This window comes from Microtus pennsylvanicus, chromosome 21 (genome assembly GCF_037038515.1).
Source record: "Microtus pennsylvanicus isolate mMicPen1 chromosome 21, mMicPen1.hap1, whole genome shotgun sequence".
NCBI lineage: Eukaryota > Metazoa > Chordata > Mammalia > Rodentia > Cricetidae > Microtus > Microtus pennsylvanicus.
In genome coordinates this window covers 32866765-32890104 of record NC_134599.1, presented here as the reverse complement: position 1 = coordinate 32890104, position 23340 = coordinate 32866765, and the positions used below count along the sequence as shown (strand labels likewise).

The 23340-nt window shown below is 40.8% G+C and overlaps 1 protein-coding gene and 1 pseudogene across 2 annotated transcripts in view; both read right to left on the bottom strand.

Annotated features, from left to right (window-relative positions):
- Camkmt (calmodulin-lysine N-methyltransferase) overlaps positions 1–23340 on the bottom strand; it is a 391397-nt gene that overhangs the window by 280569 nt on the left and 87488 nt on the right. The window lies entirely within an intron of this gene.
- Positions 16586–17334, bottom strand: LOC142839549 (RNA transcription, translation and transport factor protein pseudogene; annotated as a pseudogene).

Here is a 23340-nt window from a genome sequence, read left to right as displayed (position 1 = left end):
GTTATCCTGGCCTCAGCACAGGGTGAGTCTAGCGCAGTTACAGGAAGACATCCAGGGTGTTATCCTGGCCCCAGCACAGGGTGAGTCTAGCACAGTTACAGGAAGACATCCAGGGTGTTATCCTGGCCCCAGCACAGGGGTGAGTCTAGCACAGTTACAGGAAGACATCCAGGGTGTTATCCTGGCCCCAGCACAGGGTGAGTCTAGCGTGGTTACAGGAAGACATCCAGGGTGTTATCCTGGCCCCAGCACAGGGGTGAGTCTAGCACAGTTACAGGAAGACATCCATAGTGTTATCCTGGCCCCAGCACAGGGTGAGTCTAGCACAGTTACAGGAAGACATCCAGGGTGTTATCCTGGCCCCAGCACAGGGTGAGTCTAGCACAGTTACAGGAAGACATCCAGGGTGTTATACTGGCCCCAGCACAGGGTGAGTCTAGCATAGTTACAGGAAGACATCCATGGTGTTATCCTGGCCCCAGCACAGGGTGAGTCTAGCACAGTTACAGGAAGACATCCAGGGTGTTATCCTGGCCCCAGCACAGGGGTGAGTCTAGCGCAGTTACAGGAAGACATCCAGGGTGTTATCCTGGCCCCAGCACAGGGGTGAGTCGAGCACAGTTACATGAATGCACCACATACACAACACGTTCACACACACAAAAGAGAATTTTCATTACAATCAGACTTCATACAAAACTCTTGCTATGTAGCCCAGGCTGACCACAAGCCTGTTACAGCTCACCTGCCTGGGACTGCAAACGTGAATGACCATGCCCAGCTGCCCGTAAGACCTATCAATCACTCCAGGATCCTTTATATGAGGAAGAAGTACCAACATGGTCAGTCATGCTCAAGACCATGCTGGAAATAGAGAACTCAAGAGAGGTCTCTGTAAGGGTCGATAAAAAGAGTTCGCATGGCCAGGCAGTGGTGGCAACGCCGCTCGCCTTTAATCCCAGCAGAAGCAGGAGGATCTCTGTAAGTTCGAGTCTAGCCTGGTCTACAGGGTGAGTTCCAGCACAGCTAGGGCTGTTACACAGAGAAACCCTGTCTCCAAAAACAAACAAAAAACAAAAACAACAACAACAAAAAAAAGTTCACATATCACAAAAGTATGAATTAAATACAGTAGTTTGATAAGCTTGGAGAAGCCAAGTAAAAAGTCTGAAACTTTGAAAACTACCTAAGCGAATACGTGGTCCAGCAGGACCACCCGCCATAGCTGTAGTGTGTTTAAATCAAAGGGGAGGCTGCCATGCTGAAGGCTGACACAGGTGGGGGCACATGCCACTCTGTGAAGCCAGGGGCCGCTGGGTGCCCGCGCTCTGTAGGGTAAGTCTTCCTCCTGGATTGCTTCCTTTCTCAAGTTGTTAATTTTAACTTTGCTATGAACTAAATTGTTTCAATTTCTCTGCTTTGAGAGAAAATTAATAAGCAGGTTCTCTGTCATTTTGGCACGTTACTAACTGACATCTTTTCTTCAAAACCCACACATGGAAAGCAGTCTGGCTTAACCCAGCAAAGTTTTGCATGTGAGTCAAATCACTAAAAACATTCAGACTTCAAAAAAAGAAAAACTTAGTTCATTTCATATCCCTCATGATCTCTATTACCTGACCCCAATAACTGTATCTACAATTTAATTCCAAAGAAACAACACAGAAAAAATAAACTTTCAATTATACTCTTCCTTTTGAAACAAGTTATTTACATTTTTATGAAAATTATTTGCTGCGACTCAAGATTAACAACATAATAGAAGTGGTCGCTGTGGTTCCCCTCCTCTGTTATCTATAGGTGGAGAAATGAGAAGCTTTGATTATGCAAATTAAAGCAGAATCTATTATCTTCTTCCTGATCTATGTCCCGATCATGGAGAATTTCTGAGCGGCGTTATTCTTGTACATTAGGAATCACAGTCAGTTAACTACCGCTGCTAAATGATGAGCTGTATTTGCCGACTCTATCAGTTTGACCCAGCTTCCAGGGCTTAATGGTCCTCCAGGCTAAAAGAGAAAGCTGATCCATCAGGCCTGCATTAACATAGAATCACACCCGGCTTATTGATGTGCGCTCAGCGTAACTACCTTCCCCAGCACCCAGCTCGGCCCATTATTTTCATTTTATCTCAAGTCTGGTTGTCTGCCCCAGTTAAAGCTGCAGCAAGACTGGTACTTAAATGAATTCATGAGAAAGGAAACAAATGCTCCCTGAACTTTCAGCCCTTTGCAGGGAGGCCTGCTAACATAGACTATAGGAGCACACTCAGACCCACTTAGTGGGCATATCAAGAAAAGCCTACCGCAAGAAAAGCGTCACTCGCTGCCCTGTTAGCCAACAAGAAGTGTGGTGATTAAATGATTCTTTCGGCTGTAATTTTAAAGCACTACTCTGATTTTTGCCGAAAGCTATTTATAAAAATAAATTTCATAACAGCTACATCTTTGCTGCTTAAATACCTTTTTCTTCTAAAATACAGAATGCACACTCAAATAAATGTTCCCAATAATAACACATTTCATCACCTAGGAAAATGTTACATTTAATGGTAACAAGAAAAACAACAATCTACAACAACCAGGCATTTAATGTGCACAAAACCCCATAATAAGAAGGGATTTAATGTGTGCATAAACCCTGTAGTGGGTTTGTATATAATCAAGCATTTGAGGTATACCTAAATCACTTTAATTGTAAATCTTTAAAATGAAAATAGAGTGCTTCCGTGGCTGTTTTGAATATACAATAACTACTAAAATTCTAAAGCTAGGCTCAAAACTATTTTTCTGAATTTACATAGTGCTCACAGCTATGATGCCGAGGGAATCTGAAGAGCGCACCGTTCACAAGCCTGGTGTGGGTTCTTATTTCTTCTCCCTCCGAGGAAATCTAAGGCATGCACGCAAAGCATAGCAACCAGCCAGACACCACCGTGTAACCAAACCCCGGAAAGTTAATGGTGAACCTTTGATTGTGTATCTGTCACTCAACATTCGGGATGCGACCTCTTTGCTGGTCTTATTTTTGTACTGAGTAAATCAAAATCCAACCTAAGCGGCTGCCTGCTGAAGTCCTCCCCTCTGTTCCACTTTTAGAAACCCCAGATTATCATTCCATCTTCAGCTGGAAAGAAGAAAGGCAACTTTGGGGGTCGGTACTAGAAATTGAGCCCAGTACTTCACAGAGCTGCACACACACGCAGACACACACACACACACACACACACACACACACACACACACAACAGGTGCTCTATCGCTGAGCCATACCCCTAGCCTTAGTGACACTTTTAACTAATTTCATCTACCAATATTGTTTCATAAGTATTCATCTCTAATTGCCTCTCATCCACTCTCTCATCTCCCTCGCAGAGAGAATGAAAAGTTAACTTTTGCAGACTGCGAAAGCATTGCACAAAAGCTGGTTGTTAGGCTAGAGAAACGATTCTGAAACTAGCGTCCTCGCAAGAGGACTGGGCACATGAAAACTCTCCAAATGCTGCTTCCTATCTGAACAGCACGTCGAGACCCAAAACACCACACCCTCCTGAAAACAGACTTTTCCGTTTTCAATTTTAAGCCCTGGACAAGTCAAGGAGGAAGCAAACGTTTACCGAGGACCCGCTTTGTGCCAGACATTAGTCACGTAAATGAATCCATTTCATCCCCTTGAGTAGGCCATAAGGCCTGGTTTGGTAGTTTGCACTTGACAGACCCTCATGAGGCAACTCAGACAGTGGCTAAAGGTCACAAGGCTGGTCTCTAAACCAAGATCAATCTGACCCCAAATAGAGCTGGCTTTCTTTGCATCGCTGTGACAAGCTGTGCAAGCTTCCAAGAGATCCTGGGACTCATAGACAGCTTCCAGGAAGATGTGGGAGGCCTCAGCCTGCGTCAGAGGAATCAGTATCTCAGCGTTGTCAGATCTGTAATATGCCTAAGAGGAGGATTTTCAACACAGGAAGAGAGTTGTTAAGACTTTCTAATGTTTCTTTGTTTTCCCTCCTTATTTCTATTTTCAAAAGTCCTTATACAGCAGGAACTTTGGTACCCTCAGGAGCTTATCACCCATATCCTTCTAGAAAGCGATACAAGAGGCGAGCTATCTCCATTTCCCAAGCATACAGAAACGCATCTAAGCATATGTTTTCGCTTGTGCACACAAATGACTCTGCTAGAACACGAAAGAAATGTATCATTGTACAGAGAAGGGGACTGTATTCATGAAAAACAAAAAAGGGTTTCTATATTCATGAAAAACAAAGGGCTCGTATTCTCAAGTCATGCTGAACTTCACACCGTGTGAGTAAACCACTGATCTGAAACACACAGACATACAGATAGACAGGAGTCATAACGCCTTCGCGATGCATGCCGATCAATGGCATTGCCGCCACAACCTGCACGAGTGCTGCCTTATGAATTCTATGTCACTGTTTTAGGTAAAATCGATGCTACCAATAGAGCCGCGAAGGCTGCTTGGATGCACTCGAGTTAGTATCCCAGATGCGGGCTTTGTGGAAAATAGACATCTTCAAAAGAGTAAGGCAGGCTAACCGATTGCCGATCTCAGAGAATGTAAGAAGAAAACATTCCGTGTGAGATTCCTGCCGTGAGCGCACCGTCATCATAAACGCACGCGCACCATCTCCCCAGGCATATTTACCACTTAAGCTCAGAAGAGCGATGGTGGCATTGGTGGTGGTATTTCATTTTCCCTACTTGCTCCACCCTCCTCAGAGACAGTGCAATGAAAGGTCAACTAGGCTCTAGCCTGGTTTTCATCCTGCCATCTTTTTTGTTTCTTCTTTCACCAGGATGTATATATTGTGCAATACATTTGAGTGCTAGAAGGTGAGAATGCTGGAAAAGGAAGAAAGACCTCAATTTACAGCAAATAAAAACAGGGAAATATCAGCTGGTAGCCCATTCTTTACAATTTATAGATTCTGGTTGTTTGTTTGTTTGTTTGGGTGGGTGGTGGGTGTGTGTGTGTGTCTGTGTGTTTCTTAGTAAAGTTTCTGGCACTCCAGTCAGGATACTCCTAGTAAGAAGTCGGGAGCATGTTTGCAGAGAAAGAGAGAATAATATCCGTCCACGTAAGTGACAGCTATCGACCAAGTGTACTGGTCCATAGCTGCAGCCATGCTGGCGTAGAGCAGCACTTAGGAGACTGGACCTGGAGGATCACTGCAAGTTCTGAGCCAGCCCAAACTACATGGTGAGTTCAAGACCAGTCTTGGCAACATAGGTAGGCCCTGTTTCAAAATAAAACAGGAATGATTATTAACAACAAGCACAGAAAAACGGAGGCCATGAAGTTGGGAGGGAGAGAGGGTGGAGCACTGGGGGAGCTGGAAGGAGATAGCGCATGAATCTGATCACAATACATCATTATACATGGCATGCACATTTTTTTTCAGAGAATAAATAGAGGTATTATTTAAAAACAACCCATCAGCTGGGGAGAGGGCACAGTTGGTCAAGTACCTGTTAGACATGCATGAAGACCTAAACTCAGCACCCAGCATCTGTGTAAAATGCTGGATGTTGTGGCGCAGAGGTGGGGATACAGCAGTGATACAGTCCCTGCGGTTTGCTGGCCACCCAGCCCAGCCCAATCATTAGGGAGCCCAGCTCCACTGAGACACCCTGTCTCAAAACAAGGTAGACAGCTCCTGAGTCATGACCCCCGAGGTTGACCTCTGACCTCCACCCATACACACATGTGCACCTACACACACAAAAAAAGTGCATACAAACACAAGCAACAACAAAACCCCACAAGGCTGCACGTCTCATGGGTCTCCTATGTACCAGCAATATCTTAAGATGCCTACTGACCCTACTGTCCACTAAGAAAATGTTTTAATTATTTGAGGTACCGTTAGGTTATAAAGTTAGGAGTATATACATAGTATATCTTCTATGCTCAAAGGATTTAGTTAAAGACAGATGCTATGATTTCAATATTTTATAAGTATCATCCCATGCAGCTTGCTTAATTGATAAACATTCATCAAATTGAACTGTCCTCACTTTGACTTTTTTTCCCCCAAGGTCAAGATTTTGGGTAACTTTAATTTTCAATTAAGGATAAAGTTTGTTGTTCTTTATAAACACACACAAAGTATATTTTTGCTTAGCATATATGCATAAACATGGGGATAATTTTTTATATTTTATATATTGTTTTAGAATTTCATATAATGCATAAAATGTGTTTCTTGGTCAATCCTATGCCCCTTCCCTCCCTTTCAAGTCCTGCCTATCCCTCCACCACTTTTCCCTCGCAACCTAGGTATTGCTTTGAAGCCCAGAGTCCACTTAATGTTTCCTGGATTGATGAGCGTAGGGCCACGTCCTGGCCCACGGGCCGTCTCGTAGGTACTGCACGTCTGATGAGAACTGGCTCTCCCTCCACAGCAGCCATCAGCTGCCAACGGTTCCTCAGCTAGGCTGAGACCTTGATCATATGTAGGTCTTGACCATGCATTCACGCGCTGAGACTTCATGTATGCAATGGCTGTGTCATGTCTAGCAACTAATACTTTGCAGCAATCACCCATTAGCTCTGGCTCTCACAATCTTTTCAGTCACCCCCTCCCATGACGATCCCTGAAGGGTAAAAACAAGCCTTTAACACAAAGTGTTACAGATTTGGTGAGTTCCGAAAGTATTTTTTTATTACAAAATTGTAAGTTTCAATAAAAAGTTAATTTAGAAACAATATTAATAGATTGTTTTACTTAGTTCTTTTTGCATGCCAGGCTTTATTCTAATAATATAAGATGTTTTACTCGTTTGATCCTGTATTAATTCTGACAATTAAATGTAATTGGGAGGTCCTTTAATAAATAAGGAGATTAAAAAAACCAAGTATTTAAATAATTTGATCAAATGACATAGTTAATAAGTCATAAGGATCAAGCAATCAGGCCTTAACCATCATATAACACAAGCTCAAGCTGGACTAAGGACTTTCAATGTGTGTGTCCTGGATCATATCCCTTTGAATCACCCCACCAGCCACGGATGACACCTGGCTTGGAACCTCCTGAGTATCTTGCCATCCATGTCCACATCACATTTTCTTCAAGTTCATTATAGCATATCATGGAAAGATCATTTTCTCTCCTATTCCTGAATTACTCAAACCTTAAAATACAGTTTGCAACGAACGTGAAGAGAGAGAGAAAAAACGGAGCCAGGGCATTTAGAGAGCCCCCACCATAGCCACCAGTGACTTCCCCTAGCTTGTGCAGCTTCAGAACTAAGCCCTAAAACACATCCCTCACCTTGCCTTGGCACTATAGGTCCTGCCCACTTTGCCAGTGATTTATCTCTCCATGAGAAATGCCACCTAACACTGTCTTACTAAAGAAATTCCGTGAGACCTGGGATTCCTTCTCAGACTTTCCAGAGTTTAAAGGGGTGAAGCTGCCCTTGAGAGATTTGCCTTGACACTCCATCATTGTAGAATATTATTTTAATATTATTTATGCTGTGGAATATTTGGTTAATGATGCAAAGATGTGTTGCATTCTTTTATGTTGTATTTTGTTTGGCACTATGAAGAAGCTGTGTTACTTTGTCTAAAACAAAATACCTGATTGGTATAATGAAGAGCTGAGCAGCCAATAGCTGGGCAGGAGAAAGGATAGGTTGGACTGGCAGGCAGAGAATAAATAGGAGAAATCTGGGAAAGGGAAGATCAAGGAGTGAGAAAAGGACAGGAGAATGTCAGGGGCCAGCCAACCGGACACATAGCCAGCCAGGGAATAAGAAGTAAAGAAAGATATATACAACAGAGAAAGAGAAAAGCCCAGAGGCAAAAGATAGATGGGATAATTTAAGTTAAGCAAAGCTGGCAAAAAATAAGTCAAGCTAAGACCGGGCATTCATAAGAAAGAATAAGTCTCTGGGTGATTGATTTGGAAGCTAAGTGTTGGACTTCCGAAAGAGTAAAGAGTAAAAAAACAACCAACACCACTCCATGGTGTACAGAGAAGCAGGCAGACGTGACAACGCCCTAGCGCTACACAAGATTCAAGAGGGTCACGACACCACAAAGCTGTGAGCTCAGAGGTCAGGTGACAAACTCACAGCACTGTCACAAGAAATATCTTAGACTGTGTCGGGTGAACAATAGCCTCTCTAGGCTTAAATAAAATCCTTATAGAGGCCCAATTCTTTCATGTCAAGAAATTCCTTTGATGCAGTGATAAAATACAAGTCTAAAGAGTACAGGGTTGACCCAACACGACAGCCTTTCCAAAAACCCTTGACTTATATACAGCTTCACCGCTACCTTATGCTCGGGGCCATCATGTCTTCAAGATACAAGTAAAATACAGAAAGAGATCAGGAGCGAAACCATCTACTGTCTAGTAAACATGGCTTGCTCTGCTACCTTACGTTAGAGTATCACTTTTATGCAAAGCTATTGCTCAACTGGCCAGCCCATAGGGAGCTTAGAGAAGGTACCCTGGAAGGAAGGAAGGAAGGAAGGAAGGAAGGAAGGAAGGAAGGAAGGAAGGAAGGAAGGAAGGAAGGAAGGAAGGAAGGCTGATGACCCCAAGCTGCAGGGGTCTGGTGAGGCATTTGGAATGGTGACTCTGATGACACTTATGTTTCTAGAACTGCAGTTGGATAGGAGGGATGACTTAAACGTTCCACAGCATAGTAGGACAATATGATTGACAAAAAGTAACTGGATAATGTGGAATAACTAATAGGGTTTGGAATGCCCCCAACACACACAAACGGTAAGCGTCTGATAGGTCTGACAACGGGCAACGAGGCTACACATTGTATCGAGGCATCAAAATATCACATGGTAATCACATACATGTACACCATTACTGTGTGTTGACTAAAAGTACATACTAGGCAGGCATGGCGGTGCACACCTTTGATCCCAGCAAGTGGGATGCAGAGACAGGCACTTCCTGTGAGTTCCAGGCCAGCCTGGTCTATGGAATGAGTTATGAGTTCGAGGCCAGCCTGCAATACTCAGTGAGACCCAATCTTAAAACAAAAGCAAAACTAATGAACTTCCTGCCACCAGGTGTCTTCTTAGTTTTAGTGACTGACTCAGAAGTTGAGTGGGTATTGAGTAACATTCAAGGATTCGTCTGTGTGACTCGGTCACTTATCATTTAGTGCTTTTTCAACCCACATTGAGGGAAACCCTCAGTGATGAACTCAAAATCTCCTTTAAAGCCCTTGAAACTAACCTAGCCTAGAAAAACAAAGTTCTTACACAATATATAATATAAACACATAATTATCTCTGATTTACTCTATTATCTTTGTTATGGTTTAATAAATATTTCATTTTTTATTAGGAATTGTGGAACACGTTTTTCCAAAGTTAACAAAAGCAGATGCTATCATCTCCTCATTCCTGAAGGACTCCTAATGGAGCCAGGCAGAGGCTTTCCTTTCTCCCTGCATACAATTCTGATCCATCCTTTCATTAAGACGACATGCCTCAAACTTTATGTCCAATCCAATAATTTCCTAAAACCTCCTAAGACTGAAAAGCATTGTGGGATACCACATCTAGTAGTTAAGTTTCTCTAACAGCCATTTTCTTAGATTATCTCACCTATAGAAGAAATAAAAAACAGGCAATTTCATTTTAAACCTGGGTTTTAGAGAATTTTCAGTAATGCGTTAAAAAATGATTCTGTTCTTTGCCAGTAACACCTGCCCCTCAAAATGGACAACAAAATTTTCTTTTAATAAAAATGTTTTCTATATAAACTACAGGATATAAATTTCCTTAAACTAAACCGAATCCGTTCTCGATCCTAAAGATGACAAAGATTATCCCATGAGCTGAATTTCCCCGCCAGGCTGTCAACTTGAATGTCTTCTGTTTAAAAATAGATGCCCATTACATTCGGTACCGGGCTGTCAAAGCACGCCAGCAATGCGCCTGTATCACGCACAGGAGCCATTGGGCAATGTGCATGATTATGTTTAGATTACTGGCATTTTTTTTACGAGACCCTGGGCTAATTTTAAATGAGATGGTTAACTTGAAATAAATCAGAGCCCATTTTGTTTTACCCTAAAACTAAGAGCTATTTTCCATTTCTGGCTCACTGCTGCAAGCATTAATGATAAAGAAAACAAAACTCATTGAATATACACATGGGAGGAAGTAAAGAAGCATGTATGTGTGTCTATGAGTATGTGTGTGCGCGCTCCCTATAGTCCTGGCTATCGTTAACGGCTGATGTAGGTAATATTGCCACCATGCGAGCAAGCACTGCTGTAGTCATGAAATACACCATAGGCTGCTCACTGAAAGCATCACCCCAGAAGCAAACAGCCCTTGATGGTTGAGCACAATGTGTCATTAGGTATCTTTTACCTACCTCTGCATAATTCCCCCAAATACTTCAGCATGGGATACTGTGAGCAATGATTTAAAAATATTTTTTAAAAAAAAGTGCACGGGATCCGTAGCTGAGCCTCTCTGCCCCAGCATGGTATCATAACTGCAGGCACGAGGTGAGAGAGATGGTGACTCCCCGGTCACAGATGACTTGCAAATACATCGAGTGAGTGCAAAGACCAAGCTGAAGCTTTTGTTTTATTTGTCATTATTTTCTTTGACACTGACTAGTGGTGGAGTGACATAAGAAGGTGTAACACAAAGGTTAAACATAAATTCAGCTTCATAAAAAAGAAATAAATAAGTTCTACTTCAAAAATTCCTACCTGAGAGCATCAATTGTAAAATGACTTGTAAAGGCATGGATTCTAATGATGCTAACATGTCAAATACATATCAGTCATAGAGCCAGGCTGCAGCTCAGCCAAATATGCCAAGAACTGTTTCAGGGTAATACTCTAGCTACATTGAATTTGTATCTGTTTAGAGTACATCTCAAAAATGAGACGTGAGCATACATGCATTACTTATCAATATCCTATCTGAGTCAACAACACATCAGGTTCACATGTGGCAAAGCCCTGCCTGGAAAAACAAAACAACAACAACAACAAAATTCATGTAGTTGCCTCAACTGGATTTTTAAAAATGCCTAAACTAGCTTGTGGGATCACCATCAAACAAATTGCATATGGTAAACAGTATCAAATTTACAATTTAACATTAGTTTTGTCTTTTACTAGCTGGTTAAGTATGTGATATTATTAATATACAAATTCTATTATATGTACATATTATGCTTACATAATTAAAATATCTCTTTTGCCTTTTCAAAAGTCAAATAGGTTCTTCTGCTGAAATACATAGACGTTCTGAAGGATCTTATGGAGAAGATCCTTGCCTTCCCAGCACCTCAAGTCTATCGCTAACATTCTACCATGCTTGTTTTATCTCGTATCTATTCCTCAAAAATAGAAAGTTTTAATAAAAGATAAACACATTTCATAAGAACAAATGAAATAAAGAGCAGTGCAAAGATGATAATGCTTCCCCTAATAATGAACCTACAATGTTAATAGTTAAGCTTTTGATTGCAGGCAGAGCCTCATAAATGATCGTTTCCATCTTTAAAAACTATGATACCTCTTTGTCTTAATAGAGACAATTGAATCTAAATTAACTCTATATTAGATTCTGAGTGATTATTATATCTTAATTTGAAAGGCAAGATTATGACAGTAACAGTAGAACATATTTTATCAGCCACGTGGAAAAAACAGACTTGCAAGACACAAAAACACTCGGTTTTGTGTTAGAGTCATACGAAGGGATTTTTCTAATCACTGATGTATCAGACAGTGCAGCTATTCTAAGCCAACACTGGATCTACTATTATACATATTCATTATAGAAAACAAATGTTCTGTTTCAAATCTGCACTTCAACAAAAGGATGCTGTCCACATTACCCTCTCTAGAGACTGAATGCATTGGCTTTGGTAAAGCGTAAAAAAAAATAAACAAAAACTTTAATGAACATAATTATTATTCTCAAAGATTTAAGGAATATATATCATTTCTGCTTTTCATCTTATCTAGAAATGAGTTTTGAAATTTGTGTCATAAGCAAGAACACTGGCTTCACGTCCTTAACTTTCATCTCAAATGAATGCTTAGTGCTTCCTCCAACCCTGGATACTTCCTGAACAACTTCCAGCAGGTCAGGGAGCACAGGGGGCTACAGACAAAAGGCAAAGCACATTTTAAATACTCGAGGATCCTCCGGTAAGTTAAAGGCCTAAGTGAGAGAAATCCTCAAATTTCAAAGCCCACTATAATACTTAAATAATTTCTGAAGTACTTCTAAGAGCTATCCATTGCAGTTTTGTTTTGTTGAAATGTTTTTCACATCACTCTGGATTCCACAAAGAAATAATGAATGGCGCTTTTTATTCGTCTTAATTCAACTGATAAGAAAGCACACATTAATTAAAAGTAAGCTTTTTAATACTGCAAAATAGAAATGAGCTTTTAATGTGAATTTCCCATTTTGAAACAATGCATGAAAATGCATGGGTGACAATGTACCTCAAAAATGTTAGTGTATACAAGACATTCTTAATTACCACAAAATATGTTTAAGCAGGTCTGGAATGCCTGGTACCCCCTTTTTAACATTTTTATTTGCTGATGAACCAACAATGTTTGGCATAATTAACACTAAGATCTTCAAAACTCAATGACTGAAAATAATTGCCCCTCTCTTTTCTTTCCTGAGTACTCAGAAGCCCAACTTAAAGATTTAGAGCTGACTGGGCAAACATAAAGAGTGTCAGAGGCAGTGACCACTGACATGCCATTCAAGGCCCAGGGAAGGGAGTTCAGGCTTGAATGCCTTTAAACCGCTCATTGGTAAGATCAGCTATCAGCGAGATGCAGGGTAAGTCAGCATTATTCACTGAGCCTGCTATGACCTTAAAGTCACTGCTCCTGGGGCATGTTCAACCACCAATTAGTGTCTAGGCTCACTGGACATCCACTGCTCAGTAAAGGCACTGGCCCTTCATTCCACGGTGGTGATGAAGTGTGTATGATGGCTTTCTCTGCACAGCTTCCCTCCTGAATCCGCCCCATCGTGAGCTAATGCATTCGGTCACCTGAACCCCCCTCAGTTGTCATGGAATGTGATACTTTACTTTAAAACGACCACAATTTAATTTGATCACCATGAATGCTATTGTGACCATGGAAGCACATATGTAGACCAAGGTAAAAGAAAATAATCCAAATTCAATTTTCTAGTATATTAACTATAGTCTAAGATAGTTAAATATAGAAGATGAGAGTCCCTTTTACTCAAAATGGTTATTTTATCAGCTGTTACCATTCTTGAGAGAGGAAATTTCTTTGTTGTTTTTAAGCAATCATTAATTAGCAAAAATATCCTGTTTTCACTGTTTCTAAAAAGTTTTAAAAATATTTTTTTCTTTGGACAGAAAAGAATATTACATATAAGGGAGCATACTTGAAAAATAACTTTAAGATAATGTCACACCACGATAAAAGAATACAAAGGCTGTCCACGGTTTCTACTCGGTAAGATATGAAAAGCCAAGGGCAGAGCCAAAATTGGATATTTGGGAGGGAAATTGCTGATAGTTATATAAGTAAGGCTACCCTGAAGATAACTGTAAAGAGAGGATCTGGAGACAAGACAGAGGTATGTCAGCCAAGACTGTTAGCTGAGATGCCCTGCACAGCTTCTCTCCCAATAACCAGAGGACAGCACTTGAGATTGGTGCTCTGAGTCTTGCCCCTCCAGTGATTATGAAGATAGAAAATCCTCCCCCTCAGCTGAGGGGTCAGCCTTTAATTCATACCCAGCCTCCTTGCAAAATGATCTGATGAAGGTTTGGTTCGGCCTTTTTAAAAGAGCTTTCTTAAGATATAATTACCATGTGTTAAACTTCACCCATGGAAAGAGAACAGCGAGCTGACAGCTCCTCACATATTTAGAGTTCTGCAGCAACTGTTTCAATCAAGTTTTGAGCGATCTCATATGGGGGAGCAGGGGAGAGAGACCCCATTCTCTTCATCCTCTATAGTTCCCTTCCTAGAGTAACTGCTTGTCTACTTTCTGTCTCTACAGATTTCTCCACTCTGGACAGTTCACATAGATGGGATTTATTTATTTGTTTATTTATTTATTTATTATTGAAAAAAAAATTTCCGCCTCCTCCCAGTCTCCCATTTCCCTCCCCCTCCTCCCACTCCTCTCCTCCTTCCCCCACTCCTCCTCCCTCTCCAGTCCGAAGAGCAGTCAGGGTTCCCTGCCCTGTAGAAAGTCCAAGGTCCTCCCCCCTCCATCCAGGTCTAGGAAGGTGAGCATCCAAACTAGCTAGGCTCCCACAAAGCCAGAACATGAAGTAGGATCAAAACCCAGTGCCATTGTCCTTGGCTTCTCAGCAGCCCTCATTGTCCGCCATGTTCAGAGAGTCCGGTTTTATCCCATGCTTTTTCAGTCACAGTCCAGCTGGCCTTGGTGAGCTCCCAATAGATCAGCCACACTGTCTCAGTGGGTGGGTACACCCCTTATGGTCCTGACTTCCTTGCTCATGTTCTCCCTCCTTCTGCTCCTCATTGGGACCTTGGGAGCTCATTCAGGTTCTCCAATGTGGGTCTCTGTCTCTATCTCCATCCATCGCCAGATGAAGGTTCTATGGTGGATATGCAAGATATTCATCAATATGGCTATAGGATAGGGCCATTTCAGGTTCCTTATCCTCAGCTGCCCAAGGAACTAACTGGGGACATCGCTCTGGGCACAAGGGAGCATAAAATATCTTGGGCAAACTCTAACCAAGAAAGTGAAAAATCTATTTGACAAGAACTTTAAGGCATTGAAGAAAGAAATTGAAGAGGATACCAGAAAATGGAAGGATCTCCCTTGCTCTTGGATTGGGAGGATCAACATAGTAAAAAATGGCAATTCTACCAAAGGCAATTTATAGATTTAATGCAATCCCCATCAAGGTCCCATCAAAATTCTTCACAGATCTTGAGAGGACAATAATCAACTTTATATGGAAAAACAAAAAAAAACCCAGGATAGCCAAAACAATCTTATACAATAAAGGAACTTCTGGAGGCATTAACATTCCTGACTTCAAACTCTATTACAGAGCTACAGTAATGAAAACAGCGTGGTATTGGCATAAAAACAGAGAACTCAACCAATGGAATCGAATAGAAGACCTGGATTTTAATCCACAAACCTATGAACACCTCATTTTCGATAAAGGAGCTAAAAGTATACAATGGAAGAAAGAGAGCATCTTCAACAAATTGTGCTGGCAAAACTGGATGTCAATCTGTAGAAGAATGAAAATAGATCCATATCTATCGCCATGCACAAAACTCAAGTCCAAATGGATCAAAGACCTCAACATCAATCTGAACACACTGAATCTGATAGAAGAGAAAGTGGGAAATACCCTACAACAGACGGGCACAGGAGATCGCTTCCTATGTATAACCCCAGCAGCATAGACATTAAGGGCAACATTGAATAAATGGGACCTACTGAAACTGAGAAGCTTCTGTAAAGCAAAGGACACTGTCACTAAGACAAAAAGACAACCTACTGACTAGGAGAAGATCTTCACCAACCCCACAACAGACAAAGGTCTGATCTCCAAAATATATAAAGAACTCAAGAAATGCTAATTAACCCAATTAAAAAATGGGGTACTGAACTGAACAGAGAATTCTCAACAGAAGAAGTTCAAATGGCCAAAAGACACTTAAGGTCATGCTCAACCTCCTTAGCAATCAGGAAATACAAATCAAAACAACTTTGAGATATCATCTTACCCTGTCAGAATGGCTAAAATCAAAAACACCAATGATAGCCTTTGCTGGAGAGGGTGTGGAGGAAGGGGTACCCTCATCCATTGCTGGTGGGAATGCAAACTTGTGCAACCACTTTGGAAATCAGTGTGGCGGTTTCTCAGGAAATTCGGGATCAACCTACCCCAGTACCCAGCAATACCACTCTTGGGCATATACCCAAGAGATGCCCTATCATATTACAAAAGCATTTGTTCAACTATGTTCATAGCAGCATTATTTGTAATAGCCAGAACCTGGAAACAACCTAAATGTCCTTCAATGGAAGAATGGATGAAGAGTGTGGAATATATACACATTAGAGTACTACTCAGTGGTAAAAAACAATGACTTCTCGAGTTTTGCATGCAAATGGATGGAAATAGAAAACACTATCCTGAGTGAGGTAACCCAGACCCAAAAAGATGAACATGGGATGTACTCACTCATAATTGGTTTCTAGCCATAAATAAAGGACATTGAGTCTATAATTTGTGATCCTAAAGAAGCTAAATAAGAAGGTGAACCCAAAGAAAAACATATAGTTATCCTCCTGGATATGGGAAGTAGACAAGATTGCTGGGCAAAAAATTGGGATCTTGGGAGTGGGGTGGGATGGGGGTAGGGGGAGATGGGGAGAAAAAAGTGAGAAGGGGAGGATGGGGGAACTTGGGGAAATGGGATGGTTGGGATAAAGGAAGGGTAGATATGGGAGCAGGGAAGCACATATCTTAATTAAGGGAGCCGTCTTAGGGTTGACAAGAGACTAGATGGGATTTTTTTTTTTTACTTTCCCCAACTTTATTAAAGAAAAAAAAAAAGCAATGGTGGTAAATCTCTAGAACATGGCCATTTTCCTGGGATTCCTCCCTCGAAAATGTGACATTTGATTTCCAAACACATGCTGATGCACATGGTTCCCATCACACCAGGCAGGCGAGAAGCTGAAATCCTGATGTGCTCATCTTCCGACTTTCCCCAGTGTGTGGTCTGTCTTTGGGTCAGCAATGATTGCCTGAACAGCTACTATGGCTTCACTAATTTTCGTCTGTAGCTCTCTGAGCTCTTCTATGTGCAGCAATCACAAGATCTGAGCAGCTTCATTCAGAACTGCATCTCCTGTGTCAAAGCCAAGAATATGTTTGTCTAAAGCAACAGGTAGGCCCTCTTTCGTTTGATTTGCTTTAGCAACTGCATCCTGTGTTAGACGCTCCTGAACCAAAATGCGAATTGCCTTAAGCATTACTAAGTAATCATCATGACGCTGAATCTGAAGGAGGTTAGCCAGAGGCATGACACCAGCCTTAAAATCAGGATTATTTACGTCCAGGTTGATCAATGGCTCTGCATTTTTAGCTGTGTTGTCAGTATTTTTCCTGTTATTGGGTACTAAGTCCTTGTATTTTTCAGCGTTATCTCCATATTCAAGTCTAACAGCTAAACCAAGAAGCCAGTCACATATGTACAAACCAGCATGTTGATGCTTCACATATATACAAAGTAGCTGGTATGTGTCATGTATACAAAGTAACATGTTTATGTGCCTTTTACTTACAAAGTAGCATGCTATGTGTCATATATATATACAAAGTAGCATTTTGATGTATCTCATCTATATATGAATTGTGTTTTTTAGTTTATATATTTTATGTATTTTATATAATTATAAAATATAATATATATAAAATAGAAAACACAATTCCAAACAAAGATAAAATGTACTTCTCTTAAATGATTAACTACACCAAATTTTTATGGACATAAGTATGTCATGAATGTGTTTTATTAAATAAAGAACATATGGATAATTGAGTATAAAATGTCTTTATCAACACTAAAGTGGAAAAGGAATTAGCAGAATGTTTGTTATGTATGACAATGAAGGCAAATGATATGACCATGACTGTGGCTATAATGAAGACTGATAGAAAACAGATTTTAGATAGACTGTTGATGGCCGGCACTGGAGAAATATGTGATTCGACACTGTATAACCTGGCTTATATGGTGCTGAAAGACAGACAGGTGGCAAGAGGCTGCTGAACTCAGTTGAATTGCCGAAGTGAATGAGAATAGAAGAGGGGCTTACAAGATGGCTCAGAAGGTAAAGGTACTTCTTGCCAAGCCTGAAAACCCGAGTCGGATCCTTGGGATGCACATGATCGAAGGAGAGAAATGACTCCCATGAACTGTCCTCTCATCTCTAAGTGTGCACCATGGTGTAAGTGTATACATACACATATGTACAAATACACAAATGAAGAATAAAAAGAGAACAGAAGAGGAAAACCATATCCATAAAGCCTTATTAATTTCTGATAGCACAAAAGCTGGTACTTACTGACATTTAACAAATACCTCCTAAGCTAAATTTAGATCCTATTTTACTTTCCCCAAATATTCACAAGCCAATCATGGAGATCAACTTTTTAGTGAACCATTTGGCCAGAACTGTTCCTTCATGGAAACAGCTCACATGGATGAAGACCTCCAGGGCTCTTTTGTTGGGGGCTTTTCCACCAGTTGGAATAAATCGCATGACAGTTGGGACTTCACAGGCCTCTGTGTCCTCTTGCTGGGGGCACACACCATCTTCAAGTACAGTTCACTGCTGTGGCCAGAGGAGCAGCAGGTGGCAACTGACTTCAGGAGATCGATCCACCAGAAGCAAGGAAGGCACTGATGGGGGAATCTCAGATAGGCAAGGCTCCCGAGGGCATTGGCTCCAGAATGTTTCTTGTTATTGCTATGCATTTAAATGTTTGCTGCTGCCATTTTTCTCCAGTATCTGGCATGGTGTGAATGGGTGTGGGGGGAGGACCCCACTGCCTTTAATGTAGTGTGATTATCTCATGGAAATATCCTGTTCGATTGGGTATTTCTATGATTAATATGAAGATGATTTCCTCTTAAACTATACTGTTCAATTGAAGCAATGATTTTGCACAATAATAGTGTTAGTTTAAATAGAATTTTGATGACTAAGTATTTTTAATAAATATAGTAAGGGATTAAGATAGAGATTAGTTTAGTGAGAAAATTAACAAGGTAAAGGCAAGATGTAGTGTTGTCCTTGCCCCTAATAAAGCAGGGGTTGCAAAGGATATAAAATAAGAACAAAGAAGTGTCACGAAGCTAGGACTTTCTCTTGAGAAGCCATATAGACTGTGGCTTAGTTTAATGATCAAGGAAAACAATTGTGTCCCAGAAGTTAGACTAGCTCAGGTTCTTTTCATCTTAATGTTAGGAGATTAACATTAATGTGTTCACAGGTTTCAGTGTGCATCATAGCTGAAACAAACCTTTAAATATGACTTAAGGTTAGGTTGAAATGTTTTTGTTAATGGCTTTGAGGTAAAAAATCTTGGGGAACAATTTAAAGTTTAGAAAATGCAGAGAGTCTGGATTATGTACATTGTGTTTTCTTTAAAATTTTTGACTGTAAAGGAGCTAAATACAGAGAGACATTTCATTATATGGGCTGCCAACAATGAATATCATACGGGTATTATGATTTCAGAATATGGGTCTAAGGATATGATGCTTTGGAGAGGGTCTTCTTTTGCTTTCACAGACAATGAGACCCTACGGATTGCTTCTATCCCAATATGGTATGATAGACCACATCCTCCTGAAAGGTTGCTGTAAACACCCTCAAAAAAATTACTTCGCTCAACTGCCAACTGAGATAAAACTAACACACAGGTTATACCATGAAAGATATGATTAACAGCGCCCCTGTACAGCAGGAAGAAGTTTGGAGAGAAATAACTACGTCCATATTCCCAAATATTGTTTATAAATGTTCCTTTACATTTGAAGGGGGATATGATATAGATATGAATAATTTGCATTGATATGGATTTTAAGGTCAATTTTGTTATATGAATATGTGTTTCTGCTCTTGATTGAAGTATTGTGATTGTGTAGTTTGTTTAAAAATGTAATGTATAATTAGGAAATATAGGTTGTTAGTGGATAATTATTGATAATAGTCAAGCTTATAATCATATTAGATTTTTGAGATATGTAGAGATATATTTCAGATAGGCATTCTTCATATCTTTCAAAGACTGCATATTCTTATATTTTAATAACTTAGGACGTTTCATGACAATGAGACACGTCTGCTCCTGGCAGCACCAATCTACTTCAAGAGGACAATGGGCATTGAAGAGGCTCCTTATGGAGTTTGATAGCCATTTGGGCAAGAAACTGGTCTTGCCTGGACTGTTGCATAAACTGGACACAAAGAACTCACAGAGAGAGGACTGATGAACTTGCCTAAAGGTGAGATGATGCTTTGGGGTTCCTGATTCATGAAAGAGTCTGTGAGACATTTTGCAAGACACAGCAGATAGTGACTGACTGTCTTTGAAATTTCCTGCTTCATGAAAAAAGTCTACTGGATACTATGGACCTGAAGGCTGAAGATGGATGCCCCAACGGTACAAAAGAACTTTGGGTGACTGTCCAGACAGAGAGATGTCTCTGTCATTTTTAGAGGTTTGGACTTCTTGTTTGCTTAGGTAATATTATATCCTTCTGGAGTCTTTGATGGAGTTGAAGAATGGATAGATAGTTATAGTTTTCCTTAGTTATGATAAAAATAGATATAAATATTGTAACTGTAATTCTTGTTTGATAACTGTTTTGTTATATGTAATTTTACTATGTTAAAGTGAAAGCCTTTCCTTTTTGTTTAAACAGAAAAAGAAATGATGTGGGAAGGTCATTTGTCAATCTGTTGTTTCATTGGTTAATCAATAAAGAAAACTGCTTGGCCTGATAGGTCAGAAAATTAGGTAGGTGGAGTAGACAGAACAGAATGCTGGGAAGAAGGCAGTGAGGTCAGTCGCCATAGCTCTCCTCTCCAAGATGGACGCAGATTAAGATCCTTCCTGGTAAGACACCACCTCGTGGTGCTACACAGATTATTAGAAATGGGTTAAGAGGTTGAAACTAATGGGCCAGGCTGTGTTTAAAAGAATACAGTTTCCGTGTAATTATTTCGGGGCATAAGCTAGCCAGGCAGCTGGGAGCCAGGGCAGCAGGAACGCAGCCCGCCGCTCCTTCTACACTTTCAACAGCTGAGTGAGGGACTCATTGGGGTCAGGGAACAAAACAAGGCAGCCTGGCTATTACTGGCTCATGTACCTTTCTTGCTAGGATGGGTTGGTGAACAAAGATGATCACCAACTTATACCCATTTCTGCCCTCAGCTTCCTGATATAAAAAACTGTTGATGGATGGGTATGTGTTCTGAGGATTTAAAGTAGACCTACTGATTATGTTCCATATATAAAAGTTTAGACTTGTGATGTTTTAAGATATGTTTTATAAAATTATCTTTTGAGATAAATAATAAAGTGGTTGATCCTTTCTTTGTAACAGCAAAATGCAGCCTGCCTGCAGAAGAACCGGCTGAGAAAAATACCTTGCTTGCTTACACTCTGTTAATCTATAACAAGTTGCATGGACATGAATATACGTGGGTTCTTGGGAATAATTTGTTTTTCACCTGTAACATAGAAAATGTTTAAATCGTGTAAGGAATATGGAAAACATGCTGGTTTTTTTACTTGTATTCGTTGCAATCATTCACTTAAAAAATAGAATGTAACCACATTGTAATTTTTATATTGTTTGAAAGATTCTAATGGGGTATATAAGCAGTAAGGGGAAAAAAAGACAAAGAATGAATACATCTGGATAGGAGTAAGAAAAGAAAGAGATGTGAGGGAGAGATGATTTAAAAAAAAAGACCCCAAATGTGTGTGAGAGTATGTGAGTATGTGTGTGTTTCCCCCCTTTTTCAATGGTCCCAGAAGAATTAAGTATTGCCCCACTTGCCGGCCCCAGAAAAGTATGTTTTACTCCCTCAGATAGAAAAGTCAACTGAGTGATGAGTTCGCCAATTCTGTGACTACCTCAGTTCCTGAGGGGCTGAAGGCTGGTCCTCATAGCGGCAGTCCACAGTCAGAAAGCTGACTACATGTCATGGTTAGTGGCCTCTTAGTAGCTTTGTTTGTTTAGATATCTGTGCGTAATGGAAACTACTGTTTGAATGAGAAGGAATTTATGATATTAAGGACTTATTTAGAATTCAGCAACATGAATTCTTCTCTAAGCACTACATGCTAGTACACATTCTGGTACCTTCAATTCTTTACGATCCAATGGGTGCCTCTTGTTTGGAGATTAGCCATGTTTTCTGAATCATGGCTAATGATTTTTTTTTATTTCTTTTAAATAATGTGCCCCTCCCAACCTCTAGCATTGACTTCTCCCATTCCTGTCCTATGCAGCCTTTGTGTATACAGGAAGACAGTAATGGAGAGCTTTATTTTGTATTTCTAAGATTTTTTATGCATATATAATGCCTATGGAAGCCAAAAACAGACATGAGATCCTCTGGAACTGTGGTTACAGGCAGTTGTTAGCCACCATGTTGGTGATGAGCCATCTCTCCAGTACCTATCCTGTACTATAAATTGTCTGTTTTAGGTCAAATTTTGGTGAGTATAAAATGGTTGTTTGCTTAGAGACTAGAATGTTTTCTCAGGCAGATTACACACACACAAGCGTATGCACGCACGCACATTTACACACAAAAAAATGTTTTTGTTCATTCTTTGTGAATTTCATATATGTACACAGTGTGTTTGCATAATATCAAACCCCGACTTCTGGTATAGCTTCTCCCAGATTCCCCTACCATGCTTCCATCCAAATTCCAGGTCCTCTTTTCATAACCCTGAGTGCAGAGCTGTCTAAATATGCACAGGTGTACGGCCATCCACGGGAGCCTAGATAACCTATCAGGGGACACACCAGGGAAGAAAACTAACTCTTCCAACCCCAGAAGCTTTTAAGCTCCTCAGCTAGGGGTGCAGCTTCGTGAGTTTTCCCCATCGGCTGTGAGTCCATGGGTGCAGCCACTCTTCCTTCACAGCAGTCACCCCCATCTGTCTCTTATGCCCTTTCCATCCCTTCTTCAGCAATTATGTTCCCCTAGTCGTGGGGTACGGGAGTAATGGCAAACGTTTTACAAAAGAAAGCGAGTTATGAGAGTGATGGGGAATTCAAGGGATCCCAACATTCTTTTCAGTGGAGAAACAAACGAATGGTACTATGCCTGTGGACAGATTCTAGTCTGCATCTTGAAGCTGGCAGTAGCAGCAGCCCCGCAATAGTGCTCTGCACACAGCGGCTGCACCTGCCCGGGACCCTAGCACCACTGCCGCCATGACACTCCCTAGAGGGTGACAATACCAGGCAATGCTTAAAAGATTCTCCTTGTGACTCTTAAGATAATGTAATGTTGTTCTTCACGGTGACCCCATGAGAAAGCCAGAGCCCCTAACCCAAAATGGTGGAAAGTGATGTTTATTGTTTCGTTTTGGTTTGGTTTAGTTTTGTTGTTTTTGAGACAGGATTTCCTCTGTGAAACAAATCCTGGCTGTCCTGGGACTCCATTTGTAGACCAGGCTGGCCTCGAAACTCACAGAGATCCGCCTGCCTCTGCCAAGTGCTGGGA